The sequence below is a fragment of the Balaenoptera physalus genome (genome assembly GCF_965194825.1).
Source record: "Balaenoptera physalus genome assembly, chromosome: 1".
NCBI classification, from domain to species: domain Eukaryota; kingdom Metazoa; phylum Chordata; class Mammalia; order Artiodactyla; family Balaenopteridae; genus Balaenoptera; species Balaenoptera physalus.
Window position 1 is genome coordinate 136,616,654 of NC_138882.1, and position 17,189 is coordinate 136,633,842.

Below are 17,189 nucleotides of genomic sequence, written 5' to 3' on the forward strand. Positions count from 1 at the left end.
ATGTCAGTTAAATTTAAATACCCATTTCCTAAAATAATAGTATTTTTTAGTTTCAATTCTTCCATGCATAATTTTGTGCCTGTTTGTATTAAAACAATTCTGTGCTTATCTGAATACTTTTTTTTTTTTTAATCATACCTTGGCTACAGTGCAAACTTCTGTTTCATCTCTGCGTTAGAGAATCCATTTCAAGCACAGCTCCAAACATGTTTATGTATTAGAAGTTTTTAATACATTTTTAAAAAATACTTTTTTTGAGTAGTTTTAAATTCAAGGATAATTTAGGGGAAAATACAGAGATTTCCTATATACCCCCCTACCCCGACACATGCATAGCCTCTCTATCAACATCCCCTACCAGAATGGTACATTTGTTGCAATTGATCAACCTATATTGACACATTATAATCCCAAAGTCCACAGTTTACCTTATGGTTCACTCTTGCTGTTGTACATTCTATGGGTTTGATCAAAAGTGTAATGACATGTATTTCATCATTATGGTATCATTCAGAGTATTTTCCCTGCCCTAAAAAATCTCTGTGATCTTCCTATTCATTCTCCCCTTCCCCTTCAACCTCTGGCAACCATTGATCTTTTTACTGTCTCCATAGTTTGTTTTGTTTTTTTTCCAGAATGTCATATAGTTGGAATCATAAGTATGTAACTTTCTCAGATCGGCTTCTTTCATTTACCAATATGCATTTAAGTTTCCTCCATGTATTTCCATGACTTGATAGCTCATTATTTTTAGCGCTGAATAACATTTCATTGTCTGGAGGGTCACAGTTTATTTATCCATTCATCTACTGAAGGACATCTTGGTTGCTTCCAAGTTCTGGCAATTATGAATTAAGCTGTTATATACCTTGATGTTCAGGTTTCTGTGTGGACATGGGTTTTCAACTCCTTTGGGTAAATGTCAAGGAGTGTGATTGCTGGATCCTACGGTAAGAGTTTGTTCGGTTTGTAAGAAATGACCAAACTGTCTTCTAAAGTGGCTGCTCCACTTTTCATTCCCACCAGCAATGAATGAGAATTCCTGTCACTTCATACCCTCGTTAGCATTTGCTGTTGTCAGTATTCCAGATTTTGGCAATTCTAATAGGTGTGTAGTAGTATCTCGTTGTTGAGAGTTCTTCGTATATTTTGGATAACAGTCCTAAATCAGATAATGTCTTTTGCAAATCTTTTCTTCCAGCCTGTGGCTTGTCTTCTCATGCTCTTAATACTGTCTTTCACTGAACAGAAGTTTTTAAGTTTAATGAAGTCCAGTGTATTAATCATTTCTTTTATGAATCATGACTTTGATGTTGTATCTAAAAAGGCATCACCATACCGAAGGCCATCTAGGTTTTCTCCTCTGTTATCTTCTAGGTGTTTTATAGTTTTTCAGTTTACATTTAGGTATGCGGTCCATTTTGAGTTAATTTTTGTGAAGGGTCTGTGTCTAGATTCATTTTTTTTTTTTTTTTTTTTTTGCATTTGGATGTTCAGCTGTTCCAGCACCATTTGTTAAAAAGACTATCTTTGCTCCATTGCATTACCTTTGATCCTTTGTCGAAGATCAGTTAACAATTTTTAAGTGGGTCTATCTCTGAACTCTCTATTCTGTTCTTTTGATCTATCAATATTTGTGTATTCTCTCACCAACAGCACACTGTCTCGATTACTGCAGCTTTATAGTAAATCTTAAAATCAAGTGGTGTCAGTCCTTCTTCAATATTGTGTTGGCTATTCTGGGTCTTTGCCTCCACTTTAGAATTAGTTTGTTGATATCCACAAAATAACCTGATGGGATTTCGTTTGGGAATGCATTGAATCTATATATCAAGTTGGGAAGGGCTGAGAAATTTTTTTAAAGTATGTTTTTCTATGCATTATTTTATAAAATCAGAAGCCCTTCAATCATCTCTGGTAATTTTGATCCAATAACAGAGTTATTTCACACTCTGGATTAATGGATTATTTTCTCTTGTCCTAGTTTGTATGTAATTTGTGCTTACTCAGTTCCTGCTACATGCTCTGGCATGACATATTTTTAAAAATACAAGGTGAAGCATTATTAATATTACCTCAAAGCAGGAATCATTCAGAAGCAAACAGATAAGCAAGAACAGATAAGCATATCTTGACTTTGAATGAGAAAACTATTGTGAGAGGTATATAGCCTTTTGGATGCTTTATATGCATCTATTCACTCCTTTATTCCTTATTGAGTCTACATGCATTTCTTAAGTATCTATAACATAATAGACATTGTGCTAGATGCTGAGAATAAAAAATGAAGAAGTCACCAATCTTCTAAAATAATATAATAATGTTTATTTTTTTCTGAGTACAAGATAATATGCCACACAATTTGCATACATTGTTTCCCGTAATCATCACTGCAAACCAGATAAACTGAGAGTTTTATTTCTCATTAAACTAGTTAAGAAACTGAGGGCTATGAGGCTGGACTTGCCAATGATTGTAAGTTAATGACATACGGGACCAGAATTTAAACCCCAATTCTTTTCCCTTCTGGAAGCCATGTGTTTTACGCTAAGTTCACTGTCTGGTAAGAGAAACTTTCATGAATGTAGAAGATAGAATTGCACAGGGTTTGAGAACATGTGCTTTGGAGTCAAATAAGCCCAGGTTTAAGTTTTGACTGACACAGACTGTACAATCCTGGGCAAGTTATTTAGAATTCCAATGTTCAGTTTATTTGCAAGGGGGAAAAAAGGACAAAATAGCACTGATATCACAGGCTTCTTAACTAGCATCATGCCTGGAACAGCCCAGTAGGCACTCAGTAAATCCTTCTGGATAGATGTAACAAAGCATATTAAGCATTTTTCACACTCTTCCCAGACCATCATCATTACTTAATAAATGTCAAATTCCTGAAATTCCCCTGACTACTGGAGCTCTGATTTCTAGTAAGTTCCTGCTTCTTTTTCTTTTTCTTTTTCTTTTTTTTGTTACATATTCCTCCACTTTTTAATAATGGCTAGTTTCCATCCTGTAGTGGCTAGGACTCTCATATTAACTTATCTAAATCAACAAAAAAAACAATTAGTGAACCTCTGCTTTATAAAAACATGTGATTAATTGTGTTATACAGGAAACACTGCTTTCACTGATTTTGTCATATCACATTTAATCCACACAGCAATTTCAGGAGGAAACTGGGTTTCATAATACTTAATAAGAAACAAGAAATATTAGTTTGGCTTTATCCTCTGACTCCTCACCATAATAATCAAACTCAGTAATAGTTCATGGACTTGTGAATTCTATAAAATATGGGAATCTGGTTGTATTTACACAAAGCAGATCAAAATACCAAAGACTAGATGGTCTGAATCAATTTTTCATACCTGGGTAATCATCTTGAATTGCCTTAGTTGTAATGTAGGGGTCTGTACTAATTGTCAAGTATACTCGGGTCTGAGAGAATGATCATTTTTAGATTAATTTTGTCTGGTAATTTGCTTCACCTATCACTGCTTTATTTCCCCAAGTAATCAGGCTACATTCTACTTAAAGAAAATCCCCAAACACAGCCTTTGCAATCTGGCTGCTGTTATTAACCACTACTGGGCTGGAGGAAGGCAGAGGCACACTTGTTTGACTGAAGGAATTCTGTGCTATTCATCAATATGGAGTACTTTTTTAAAAGGTAGGATCTCAAACTTAATACTATTTGGTCTAGGAACTCAATTTTAAGTCAGATTAGGTCTAAGATGTAATATAAGCTTGGAGGCAGTATAAAATAGCTTTGGACTCAGAGTTATTCAATTTGAATCCTATGTCCTTCCCCTGTTAGCAGCATGACCTTGGGAATTTACTTGTGATCCTGACTTTTGTCATCTCTAAATAAAGATGACAATATCTCTTTTCCCAGACTGTTGTAAGGATAAGATAATGTATGATAAATGTTTAGCACAGAGCCAGCATAATACAAGGCACTCAGGTGAAGGTATCTAGTGGGTAATTTTATACATGGCCATGGAGCTCAGGAGCAAAGTTGGAGCTCTAGAAATAGAGAATTGAGAGTCACCACTATATAGATAGTAATGTATAAAAATGCCCTCACATTTGAAAAAAAGGTAGTTCATTTTGAAGACCAGGGCTTTTAGTACATCTGAAGATGCCAGTCAAATGAAAGGTTCATCACTAGTTATAACATCAGTATAGTCAATCATGCTTTGAGTCCCAGGCCCTGTAATGAGAAAGAAAGCTAAGACTTATAAACCTAGAATGACAAGCCAGTGTTTCTGGCTGTCTGTTCAGTGGCATGTCCATGCTGATTTCAAACTAAATAATCATCACTCTATTGGTGAGTCCGATGATGCTTTTATCACAGCAGGATAAATTCCCCTTGTCAAAATTGGCACCAATTATGCAAATGAAATTTGAAGGATTCATTAGCTAAACGGTAATTGGAGTAGCTTGCATTAAAGAAATGATATACAAAATTTCTATCAAGAAAAATCGCTTCATTTTTACAATAACCTTTAAAAGGTTTCTCAGAAAATGATAAATAAATCAAGATTTTAGAATTATTTTATAGATATTTAATGCATTCACAGCTGATACTCTGTTCATGATGCATTTTAACACGCATTCCTTTGCTAGTCATTGTCTTTGGTTACAATATACTTCTTATAGTACTAACAGGAAAGATATTAGGTATTATTTGAAGGTATAGCATTGTACTGTCAATGAAAAGAAATGTAAAACCAACAAGGTTTTACTGGAAGAAAATTTAAGGTTTCCTAATCATCCCAGGTAGATTTGATCAATCCCTTATATGTACAGCAATAACATCTATCACTGACCTTACGCATCAATGAGTTTGAAAGTATTTCTTTCAATTTTCCAAAAAAGTTGCTATTGAACTGATATTATTTTTTTCCTTAAATATTTGTTATAATTTATTGGTGAAATCATCTGAGTCTGGAACTTTATTTGTGTTAAATTTTAATTTTAAGTGAGTTTCTAATAGTATATAGTTGGGTCTGGCTTTTTTTTTAACCATTGAAATAATCTTTATCTCTAAACTGGGGTATTTAAATCATTTACATTCAATGTGATTTCTGAGATAGCTAAGTTCATCATCTTGCTATTTGTTTTCTATTTGTCCCATTTCTTCCTGTTCCTTTCTTCTGTGTTCTTCTCGAGTCGCTAGGCATTTTTTAAGGTTCCTTTTTATTTCTCTTATTATCTTATTAGCTGTAACTTTTAAAAAATATTTTAGTGATTGCATTACAGTTTAGAGTATACATCCTTAATTTATTACAGTACACTCCAAGTGATATTATACTACTTCATGCATATTATAAAAATCTAAGAATAATATACTCTTATTTCGCTCTTTCTGGACTAAGTGCTATTGTTGCCACACATGTTACTTACAGATATGTAATAAAACCCACAATGCATTGTTATTACTTTTGCTTCAACAGTTAATATCCTTTAAAGAGATTTAATAAGAAAACAGTCATATATTTACCCACATGGTTACCCTTCCCAGTGCTGTTCATTCATTTATGTAGATCCAGATTTTTAACTTGTATCATTTTTGTTTTGCCCAAAGGACTTCCGTTAATATTTCTTGTGCTGTGAGTCAGCTGGTAATGAATTCCTTCAGCTTTTGTATGTCTGAAGGTGCATTTATTTCATCTTCATGTTTAAAATATATTTTTGCTGGGTACAGAATTCTAGATTGACTTTTTTTTTTAATTTCCATACTTTCAAGATGTTGCTATATTTTTTTCACACGCACTATTTTCAAGGAGAAATCTGCTGTCATCCTTAAATTTGCTCCTTGGTATGAAATGTGTCTTTTTTTCCTCTGGCTGATCTTACAATTTTCTTGTCATTGCAAGTTTTGAGGAATTTGATCATGATATGCCTTGGTTTAGTTTTCCTCATGGTTCTTGTTTTGGAGATTCATTGAGCTTGCATCTGTAGACTTACCTCCCTTCTCTTCGCTTTAGGAACTCTGCATTTGCATATTGTGCTGCTTGAAGTTGTCTCAACAGCCCACTGATGCTCTTTTCATTTACTTTGGCATTCTTTTGACTTTGGTCTTTTTTATATCTTCCATGTCTCTACTTAACTTTTTGAACATATGGTGTATAGTTACAATAATTATCTTAGCGTTCTTTGTCTACTAATTCTAATATCTGTGTCTATTTTGGGTTCATTTCAATTTTTGATTATTCTCATTGTGGGTCATGTTTTCTTGCTTTCTTTCATACCTGATATTTGATTGGGTGCATACGTTGTGAATTTTACCTTTTTATGTGCAAGATATTTTTGTCCTCATAAACATCCTTGAGCTTTATTGTGAAATATAGCTTAGTTACTTAAAAACAATTTGATTCTTTTGAATCTTCCCTTTATATTTTGTTAATTATTCCTCACTATTAAAGAAAGACCTTCTTGACTTCTCTACCAATGCCCTGTAAGTTTTTCCATTTAGGCTGGTGGAAAAAGGTACTACTCCCAGCCCTGCATGAGTATAGAGGCAATGTTCCCTTTTTTCTCCAGCCTCAAGTTGTTTTTTCACATGCATGCACTGATCACTTCATGATTGAATACTTGAGAGGGATCTTCTGTAAATTTCAAGGGTTTTTCTTCATGCAGCTCTCTGGTACTCTGTCAAGCCTGTTGGTTTTCTTGAACTAACTACTCATCTTTTCAACTCAGAGAGTCAGCTGGTTTTTACCTGAATTCCCTCTCCCTCAGCTGGAGCCTGAAATTCTCTCAAGGCACTAAGCTTAGGAAATCATAGGGCTTATCTCATCTGTTTCTTGTCTTTCATGGGTAATCTTTTGTAACTTAATTCCGGTGTATTAAAAACAATTTTTCCATATAGTTGTCTCTCTTTTTTTTTTTTCAAGGTCTTTTTCAAAGTTGTTTTTTACTTGAGTAGAAGTCCAGATCCTGTTACCTCATCATATTAGATTTTAATTTAGATGTGAATATAGTGTCTTATATTTTCTTCCATGTCCTTTACCATTATGCTACACTACATTATTGCAGTTTTTCTCTTATAGGGGAATTATAAAGGATATACAATATACAAGGGGTACTAAGGATGTAGATGGTGAGCTCACATCTCACTGAAGGAATAGAGAAAGTTGACAGCTGTAAGGAGAGGTGAGGGAAAGAAAAGTGATAGAAGACTAAAGGCTGGATATGCCACTGAAGAGAGGGAGCCAGAAATCCAAGGAGGGATGAACAGACAGTTGCCAAGCAAATATCCACGGCCAAGTTGTAGTTGGACAGAACAAACCTCTAGTAAGCCAAACTTTATGGCTCCAGCAAACACTGTAGTATAGAAGCAGGAACAGAGCAGAGAAAGTAAAATGTGAGGATAATGTAGGGCTCGGTACTGGAATGCAAAGAGAGGGGTGGGTCGGGGCGAGAGATGTCGAAAATAGAAGTAAAATAATTCAGGTAGCTGGGTTGGCAACAAAAAATACCATTTGGCCATAAGGGGACTCATTTAATACTTTAGGAAAACAGTATTCTAAAATATCAATATGCACGGAAAACAATTTTTGTGCTTGAGAGGAAGCAATGCAAGAGACGACAGATGAGGATAGTTTAATTTTGGACAGTACCGAGGGAACTCAGGGATAGCACTTTATTCTGTTATTTGTGGCACACGGCTGATTAGAAGTGGAAATGAAGGTTAATAGAGGCAGAGGGTAATTGACCATGAGATCAAGTGTCTGAAAGATAGTAAATGCATGGAAAGGAATGATATTTTTGAGCCAGATGCTGTAGAATTCCAGGCAGAGTGACACGAACAGGAGGGGGCTAGTGTGGATGCTTCCCCAGTGCCGAAGAGCAGAGGGAAGATGGTGGGGAAGTGAGGAGTTGGTGCCAGGCCAAATCCTATGTGTAATCTTTCTGGCCCAACCATAGGCAATTACAAAGCTTTTCCTTGCAGGCCTCATGGGAGGAAGCTGCCTTCCCCACACCAGACTTGGTGCATAGCCTGTGCATTGCAGCCCTGGAGGGAGTTATAGTCAAGGACTCAAGCCCCCCCCATCCCTGGGCCAGCCAGACATGCTCATATACATATCTGTACTCCTAATCCAGGCACATCCATTCAGTTCAGAGGCCTCCTTATTGAGGGCCTTGGCGGAGGTACTTTTCTCCACTTAACTTAGTACCTTTCCACTCCCATCCCTTACCAGCACCCCCCGCCACTACCACGCACACAGGTCTATAAAAAGGCAGTGACCTTCTGTCCAGGCTCCTCCACAGTAAGAAGATTCCCCTGCCTGGGCTAATCCACCTGACTTGCCTGGTGCATTCCACAGAAAGAAATGGAACACTGAGGAGCCAGGGCTACTTTTTGCCTCTTGCTTGTTCTGTCACAGTTAAGTGAATGAAATCTTGCATGTTACTTTCAATTTGGCCCATTATCCTAATTGAGCACCTTGATATCTGGTTCCTCACCAGTCAGGGACTAAAAAATGAACTATTTTCAAACTAAAATGAAATTACTTCAAGCTCCATAGGATCAGCTGCAAAAGATAAGCCTAAACATATGAAACTCTGCTAGTAACAATGAAAGAATGTTAAATTGTCCTGGTACAAAGTTTTACACATCACATGAAGATTTTTTTCCTCTATGAGTTTCTGCAAACTGGATAAAAGTCAGAAAACTAGTTAGTGAGGGTAATCATGGCATTCTTAGCAACCAATGCATAATGTCACAATTATATCAATTAAGCAAAAACTGATGCTGATTCTGTCATGATAGAATATGTGACTGATATTAAAACTGTTCTTTGAAGATCAGAAACTTACTAATTTTATATAATTTACAGCGTTGGATTCAGTGTGTAAACCATGACAGGCACACAGTAAACATTTGTGATTTCCAACTAAATTAAATACTTAGGCTATTGTTTTATTTTGTTTTGTTTTAAATTTGATTTTGTCATTCATGTGTCATTCAATCATTTATTCATTTTCTTCAAATGCTTTTTTATGTCTCCTACATACCAGCCACTTTACAAAGCCCTAAGATAAAAAGCTGAAAAATACATGGTTTCTGATCTCAATGAAATATCAGTATTTATACAATGTTAGCTCTCTTCTGAAGACCATCACTCAGTGTTGATAAGATCACTTCTAATAAGACTGTACTAAAATCTCAAGAGGAAAATAAGCAACTTTTAAACATCAAATGCAATGGAGATTGCTGATATTGAAGGCTGTATAATAAAGAAAAAATAATAAATAGGGCTATTCCTTAAAGATTCTTAGAGCATAGCAGAAAGACAAATATTCTTAGATTTTTTTTACATCTGTGCAAGATTTTCTCCATTCTGATTGTTTTTCTACCAGTATCATGGCCTTGTCTCCAAAACATTTACTGTAAATGTTGTAAAAATCTAAGTAAAAAGTTTCTTCCCCATTTTCTTCCTCTCTTCTTCTCTCCCTGCCTCCCTCTTTTTCTGCCTTCCTTCTTTTTTTCTTTCATAATCATACAGGATTATCTCAGTAGAAAATATAGCAAGAAATTTGTTAGGTAAACACTTGACCTAGATAGGCCTCTTTGTGTGTGGTACAGTGGCTTAAAATTGGGAAAAGTGAACTAAAAATATAAGCTATTTAAATTCACATAGGATGTCCTCTTAGACATGCTTAATGATTTGCTTGATTCTAATTGCAGTACAAGAATAAGATGAGTGCCCAGATCTCAAATCAAAAGGCAAAATTGTCTAGACTTTTAAAAAATGCACTACTTTTTTTCTTTTGGCATTTTGGAGCTAGAAAACAAAAATAATCTCATAGGCAAAAGAAAAACTGATTAAAACATTTTGAGAATACCATTTATATATGTTTACCATGTCACATACACAGCACTTACGTAAGAAAAAAAATTTGGGGGGTATTAAAAGCAAAGAAAAAAACCTGTAGTCAATATGGATTCTAAGGAAGAAACAAACCTTTTGACCAACAGTTATCACAGGTATCTCACCACCTAGGAAAATAATATATCCTTGCTAAATAATCTAGGACTAAAACCTAGGTTTAAATTACAGCTCTAGATTTAGGGATGCTGCAAAAAAAATCATCCATTCCAGAGAATAAATAAGATTCACTTATTCTTCTTTCTCCCTCCTTCTTTCCCTCTCTTTAATCTTTTCTTCCTTCTTTCCCACTCTTTTATTCCCCCCAAAATGTGACTACTTATTATACAGCAGACACAGAGTAGGTACTGAGGTGATAGAAATAAATAAGACAGATTTCTTCTCTCTAGAAGATCAGCTGCAAAAGAGAAGCTTAAAAATATGAAATTGGTACAATATATCATAGTGTGTGTCATAATGGAGGTTTTATCAAAGTGCAATGAGAACACAAGATCTAGGATCTATTTTTCTGCCTGGGGCGATCAGAAAAAGCTTCAGAGGGAATATGAAATTTGAGTTGGATCAGGAAAGTTGAAATTTTTTGCAAATTACCATTACCCCTAGTTTTATCCATATGTCACCAGGGTCCAGGGCAAGGAAGAAGTGCTCACCAAATGCCTCTGGGATCTTGACTCTTCTCTGTTTCGAACTTAAGCTTCTCTTATTTCATGAAAACAGGAGAACAGATGATGTTAACGGAGCCCTGCCCAAGGCAGTAAATCCAGCAGAGTCCCTCGGAGGCAGTCCCAGCAAAGAGATGGACAGGAGAGATCTCTCTGCCAAATACCAATGACTTCATGGCAGCCTGTCAAGCTTCTGCATCCATCAGGAAATGGGAAGCATAGACACACAAGAACACATATGAAAGATCATGGGCTAAGGAGCAGGGTAGAGAAAAGGATCAACATCACAAAAGAGTGAAAGAGGTAATATATAAGGATAATAATGCCTTACATTTGCATGGCAGTTCAGAATTTCATATCTCTTTCATATACAGCATTTTCTTTAAGCCTCACAGCAAATCTGTAAGACAAACAAGGAAAATATTAACTTTTCTATTTGACAATTGAGGAAATTGAGGCTCCAACAAGTTAGATGAGTTGCCAAAGGTCACACAGCTTAGTTTCCTAACTGTTAGTCCAGGATTTCTCTTGTTTCTTATAGTCTGATTGTGGCATTTGTCTGGGGGTATTCATGCTGTTGCTATGAGTGAAAAAAACCATGCTCTAGCAATCATGGTTTCCAAGTCTGATTCTCATTTCTGCCATTCATTCTCTTCATAATAAAGGAATAATAGTAATAAACAAACAAAAGACCACTATTCTTTCTGATTATGGGGAGCAGAAAACCACAGTCAGTACCTGATTTGTTAATTGCTTATTTTTTTTGCCAGTTCCTGATTCAGAAGCACATTCATAACCTGAAATGATACGTACCTGTAGTATATATAACCTGTACCATACTGTACTATCCAAAGTTGCCATATCTATCCTCTTTAAGTGCCCAAAGTGTGGTGACTTAGTAATTTTATAACCAAACAAGACACAAAGTTCACTGTTTTAAAATGCACAACCATAGTGCTGTGCATCGTAGAACAAGTTCATGGGGCACATTCAGCTCTCATGTTTGATGAAAAATGCAGTAGAGGCAGTGACTAGCTCTCAGTTTTTTTTTTCTTAATTTTGTCTTTTCATATAAACCTTAAAATAAACTAACAGGATGGCAATGATCTTTGTCCCCATATAACCAGTAGTGTAAAGCAGAGCATTTAGATTAGCGGCATAATATATGTAACATTCAGGAATAGACGTTTGCCCCACAAAAAAATAATCTAAATGGTGATGCTCAAGAACATAGGATATAACTTTCCAGTGCTTACCATCTCCAGGCATTTGTGTAACCATCTACCAGCTTTGCTGCAACGGTATATCACATGTATTGTTAATGTTCCTTCAACTTGAACTTTTTGCTTTTTCACTTAAATCGACTTATCTTTTAAAAAAATATCACTTACTCTAATAAGAGAGGAAGCCCAAAAATAAAAATGACAAAAATAAAAATCATATTATTAAATTGTAATATTGTTCTCCACCTTGCACTCTTAGATTGATGCCCCTCGATTTCATGAGAGAGAGAGAGAGAGAATTTGTCTAGAGAAGAGCTAAAGATATGGGGGCATCAAACTGAATATTCTCTTTGATGATAATCAGAAAGTTTGGAAGAGAAGTGAAAAGAGCTTGCCCAGTGTATGATCCACTGTCATTTAATACTACCTCAACATGCTACCTAAAACCATCTCTTACCCACAGCTAATACTTTGGGTTGCACTAACATATTAATTTTCTTTCTTCACATATGTAGTATATAGGAAATGATTAATACACATGTGTTAAATATATGTTAAATCAAATCTGGACTGATTATCTCTTTAGTACCTTTGTCTGGACCAATTACCTTATAATCCTAATTGATGGCATCAGACTTTCAACACAAATATGCAAATTCCAAGAACAAAGTAAATACTTGGTAATAACTAGTTGATCAGTATTTGGATCGGTTTGGACAGAACAAAAAGGCATGTATTCCCACCATCAAACTGAATGACAGGGATGGAGGCCCCTTTATACTTTGTGCTATGCATATTCAAATGAGATATATGCTAGTTCTGTTTTTGCATTAGTATGTTAGGTAGGATATTGAACTACAAAGTTTCACATAGAACTCAAAGAAAAAATAGCTTACATATGTTAACTATAGTATAAATATTATGGAAGAAGCTATTGCTTCTTTACATTGACTCATCTATTTAGGAAAGCTGACCTTTATCTAACTAGAGTTTCCAATTTAGACTTGCCCCTAAAATGACTATAGCACATGTTCAGTGTCAAACATTCAACTGTTATTCGTGTTGACATTTTTCACATATTCTGTCCTAATTGCATCAGGGAAGCATAATAAGGTTGTACCATGTTTTAAAGATAAAGAAAGTTCTGTAAAGCAATAAAAAAAAATGTGTTTTACATATTAATACTGGCTCTCAGAGAACCCAGAAGTGGAATACAAGGAAACATGTTTTTTGAGAATGATAAACACAATGCAAGTTCAGAAGCATTTTAGTGATGTTGAAAACTTAATAAAGAAAAATATGTAGAATCTAAAATGTGAATGCATTTTCATAAAAAATAAAATAAGAAAATATACATTGGATCATCAGTAAGAAAAAAGGAAGATAAAATGAAACAAATTTTGGAATGATACATACAGGTTAATATTAGGAGATATTGTGCACATATGTTTTAAGTTGTATATAGAAGTAATCTAGTACCTTTTAAAAAAAAAATTAAACCATAGAGGTTAGAGATGAGGTCATGAAGCAAAGAAAATACATGCTTCCATGTACTTCACACTTTTAAATGTGCACAAAACTGACAAATTATAAAACTAAGAAGTCACAAAATTGCTGTAATGTATATTTTTATTACCCCATTAATCCAAAATTATCTAATCACTATTCTGCCCAAATCCAGGGAGATGGGCTAATTAATGAATGTTTTAGCCATGTTCATCACTATAATTTTACATGGATACAACAATAGTAAAGGAGAAACTTAAATGAAAGAAGAACAAAATCTTAAAATACTGAAAAAAACCTCCACTGCTGGTGGGAATGCAAAATGGTACAACCACTTTGGAAGTCAGTATGACAGCTTCTTACAAAACTAAACATTCCTACCACATGTTCCAGCATTCACACTCCTTGGTATTTACTCAGAGGAATTGCAGACTTATGTCTACACAAAAAAACTGCACACAGATGTTTACAGCAGTTATTCATGACTGCCAGAATGTAGAAGCAACCAAGATTGTCCTCCAACAGGTAAATAAATAAATAATCTGTTCTATATCCAGACAATAAAATATTATTCAGCCCTAAAAAGAAATGAGCTATCAAGCCATGGAAAGACATGGAGAAACTTTAAATGCCTATTTCTAAGTGAAAGAAGCCAATCTGAGACGGCTACATACTGTATGATTCCAACTATGTGACATTCTGAAAGAAGCAAAACTATGGAGACAGTAAAAAGATCAGTGGTTGCCAGGGGTGAGGCAGGGGTGAGAGATGAACAATCAGGGCACAGAGGATTTTCAGGGCAGTATGATATTATAATGATAGCTGTATGTCATTATACATTTGCCCAAACCCATAGAACGTACAATACCAAGAGTGAACCCTAAGGTAACTATGGACTCTGGGTGATTATAATGTGTCAATGTAGGTTCACACTTCGTAAAAAAATGCACCGTTCTGGGGCTTCCCTGGTGGCACAGTGGTTGAGAATCTGCCTGCCAATGCAGGGGACACGGGTTCGAGCCCTGGTCTGGGAAGATCCCACATGCTGCGGAGCAACTGGGCCCGTGAGCCACAATTACTGAGCCTGCGCGTCTGGAGCCTGTGCTCCGCAACAAGAGAGGCCGCGATGGTGAGAGGCCCGCGCACCGTGATGAAGAGTGGTCCCCACTTGCCGCAACTAGAGAAAGCCCTCGCACAGAAACGAAGACTCAACACAGTCATAAATAAATAAATAAAAGAACCTGAATTTCTTTAAAAAAAAAAAAATAAAGCAAACTGGGCTATTCGTTAAAAAAAAAAAAAAAAAAAAAAAAAATGCACCGTTCTGGTGAGTGGTGTTGATAATGGAGGAGGCTATGCATGTGTGAGGGCAGGGGGTAAATGGAAAATCTCTGTATTTTTCTCTCAATTTTACTGTAAACCTAAAATTGCTCTAAAAAATAAAGTCTTTAAAAAATATTTAGGAAGCCAACCATGTTCAAAGTAAAGATATTGGCAAAGTGATAGTTCTGAGCAAATGTCTTATTAGATTTACAGATTATGTTTGACAAAGTAGACTCCAGCACATTTATATATACTATTTTCTCAGGAAAGGGTGATAAGCTAATTTTATGGAGCTACATCTACAGGTAAGTCTTATCTTCAGATAAGTCTTTACATTTAAAGGTCTCAAAAAAATGGACCAAAGAACTATTCAATGTAAAATATTAGATACATAAGACTGGACAGAAATCAATTTTAGGGAACTCCTCATTCAATATTACATCATTATTTACAACTCTCAGCGAAGTGATCAGTCTTATTCATTCAACAAATGTTCACTGGGTGTTGCCTGTATGTCAGACACAGCTTTAGTGTCTAGAAAGTTTTTTCTGCCGAACCAAACTGTCTTATTTGGCACAGTTCAATTTATTAGACAGTTGTTCCTTATTTCATTTTTCTGGATTAAGCCTTTGAAGCTACATAGGTTAAGTCTTCTTTCTCTTTTAGAAGACATCCTCCAAGATTAAGGAAAACATCCCTAATTTACCAGAACAGACTGCAGAACAAAATACAGTTGAACAACACAGGTTTGAACTGGGTAGGTCCACTTATACATGGACTTTTTCCAAAGTAAATACTACAGTACTACAGAATCTGAGGCTGGTTGAATCCAGGGATGAGGTACAGTGTACTCAGAGGACCAACTATGAATTACATGTAGGTTTTCGACTAAGCAGAGGTCAGTGCCCCAACCCCTGCATTGTTCAAGGGTCAACTCAATTTCCTTTTCTGCTCCTAAGTTCTTGGCATATACCTATGTTTAGTGCTATATTTAGTTCTTTAAAACACTAATCACAAAGATGTGACTAGTTGATTACATGTGGAATTTCCAAGGTTCAATCCATGAGTCTCTTCCCACATGGAACAGTATCTCCAGGTTATTTTGTACAACAAAAACCTCAGGACTATGAGTATCTCTTCCCAGACTTGCTGATTGAGGTTCAGGCATGATTTTCCTATTGACTGATGGTCATTTTAAATTGAATGTCTCACATTGATATCAAAGAAAATTTCTAAATCTCAATGTCTTCTCAAAGTCTTTTTTTTCACTTCTCACATTCTCTATCCTGGTAAATGAAGCCACTATCCACCCATTGTTCTAGGGTAGACTCTTTGAAGTCTCACATTCTCAATTCTTCCTCCTAATTATCTCTCAAAGATGGTATCTTCCTTAGTTTAAACATCTATTATTTCTCATCTACATCACTGGAAAACCTCCAAATTGGTTTTTGACTCCTGTTTTCCACCCTCTAATCATATGTCATGCAGTTCTATGAAAATTATGTCACTCCCTGCTTAAATCTCTGAAATTATTATATCTTGTATAGGATATGTATCCATGTAAAAGACTTTTCCCATCTTTCCTTCTACATTTTGTACAAATTCTATCCCTTAATTGTTCTACTCTAATTGAGAGTTTCATTTACCAAGTCCTGGTGAAATCTATAATCTTATTTACTTTCTTGCATTAAAATCTGAATTTTATCTTATCTTCACTCACACTCTGCATTGGAACAGAAATTTCTGAATGTATTGGTGGTATTTTCAGTCTCCTAGTCACATGCTAATATTTTGAATTACTGGGCAATTTTATCATGATGTTTTCCTTTCAATCCTATCCAGTGTCTTTCACAGTAAATAGTGATCTCATGTGTACTCAGCAATTAAGAGTATATGGATGTCAATAGTTAGCACATATAAATATAGCAAGACTGTGTAAGCTCAAATCTTTACTGTTTTTCCTGGAGTTATTCAACACATTATAGTCACTATGCATGTTAGCCTGTTGGTAGAGCCAAACAGGGTTTGGAAAACATAGGAATTAGATAAAGATAATTAACTATTCAAGGTATTAAGTTAAAGAGTAAGCTTAGTGGGCAAATGGCTACTTAGTTTTTCTCTATATTTTGTCATATTTTGATTTTAGGATTGTTTTAAACACTTCACTAAGAAAATTTTCATACTCAAAAGTAGAGGGAATGAATTTCTATGAATTTCTGTCTATTCTGGCACTAGCAGTCTATTTGTGTCCTGTGGTTTGTCACTTAACTTTTGTACTACCTTTTCTCCTGTGCTCTCAAGATAGAATGCCAATAACCTCTCCTCAGAGCTCTTAGAAATAATTTAAAAATTAAAGTTTTCTGCTGGAAATGCTAAATACAATTTAGATTTAAATACAAATACAATTTAGATTTAATGGGAGAATTGGGGCATGTAAATATAGCAATCAGAGCAAGAGAGCAGGGTGTTGACTGTGTTTTATTGATGAGAACAGGGAACTGGGAACCAGGGTTGCAGAGTTATACTCCCAACTCTGTTGCTTTTTGCTGTTACCAGGAGAAAACATTTAACCT

The 17,189-nt window shown here is 35.3% G+C and overlaps 1 long non-coding RNA gene across 1 annotated transcript in view; it reads right to left on the reverse strand.

Moving 5' to 3' along the window:
* Positions 1-209: 209 nt before the first annotated feature.
* LOC309641484 overlaps positions 210-17,189 on the reverse strand; it is a 75,662-nt gene continuing 58,682 nt past the window's right edge. Inside the window, exon 3 of the long non-coding RNA XR_014252627.1 lies at positions 210-10,964. This is a non-coding gene — a long non-coding RNA (uncharacterized lncRNA). The remainder of the gene's footprint in view (positions 10,965-17,189) is intronic.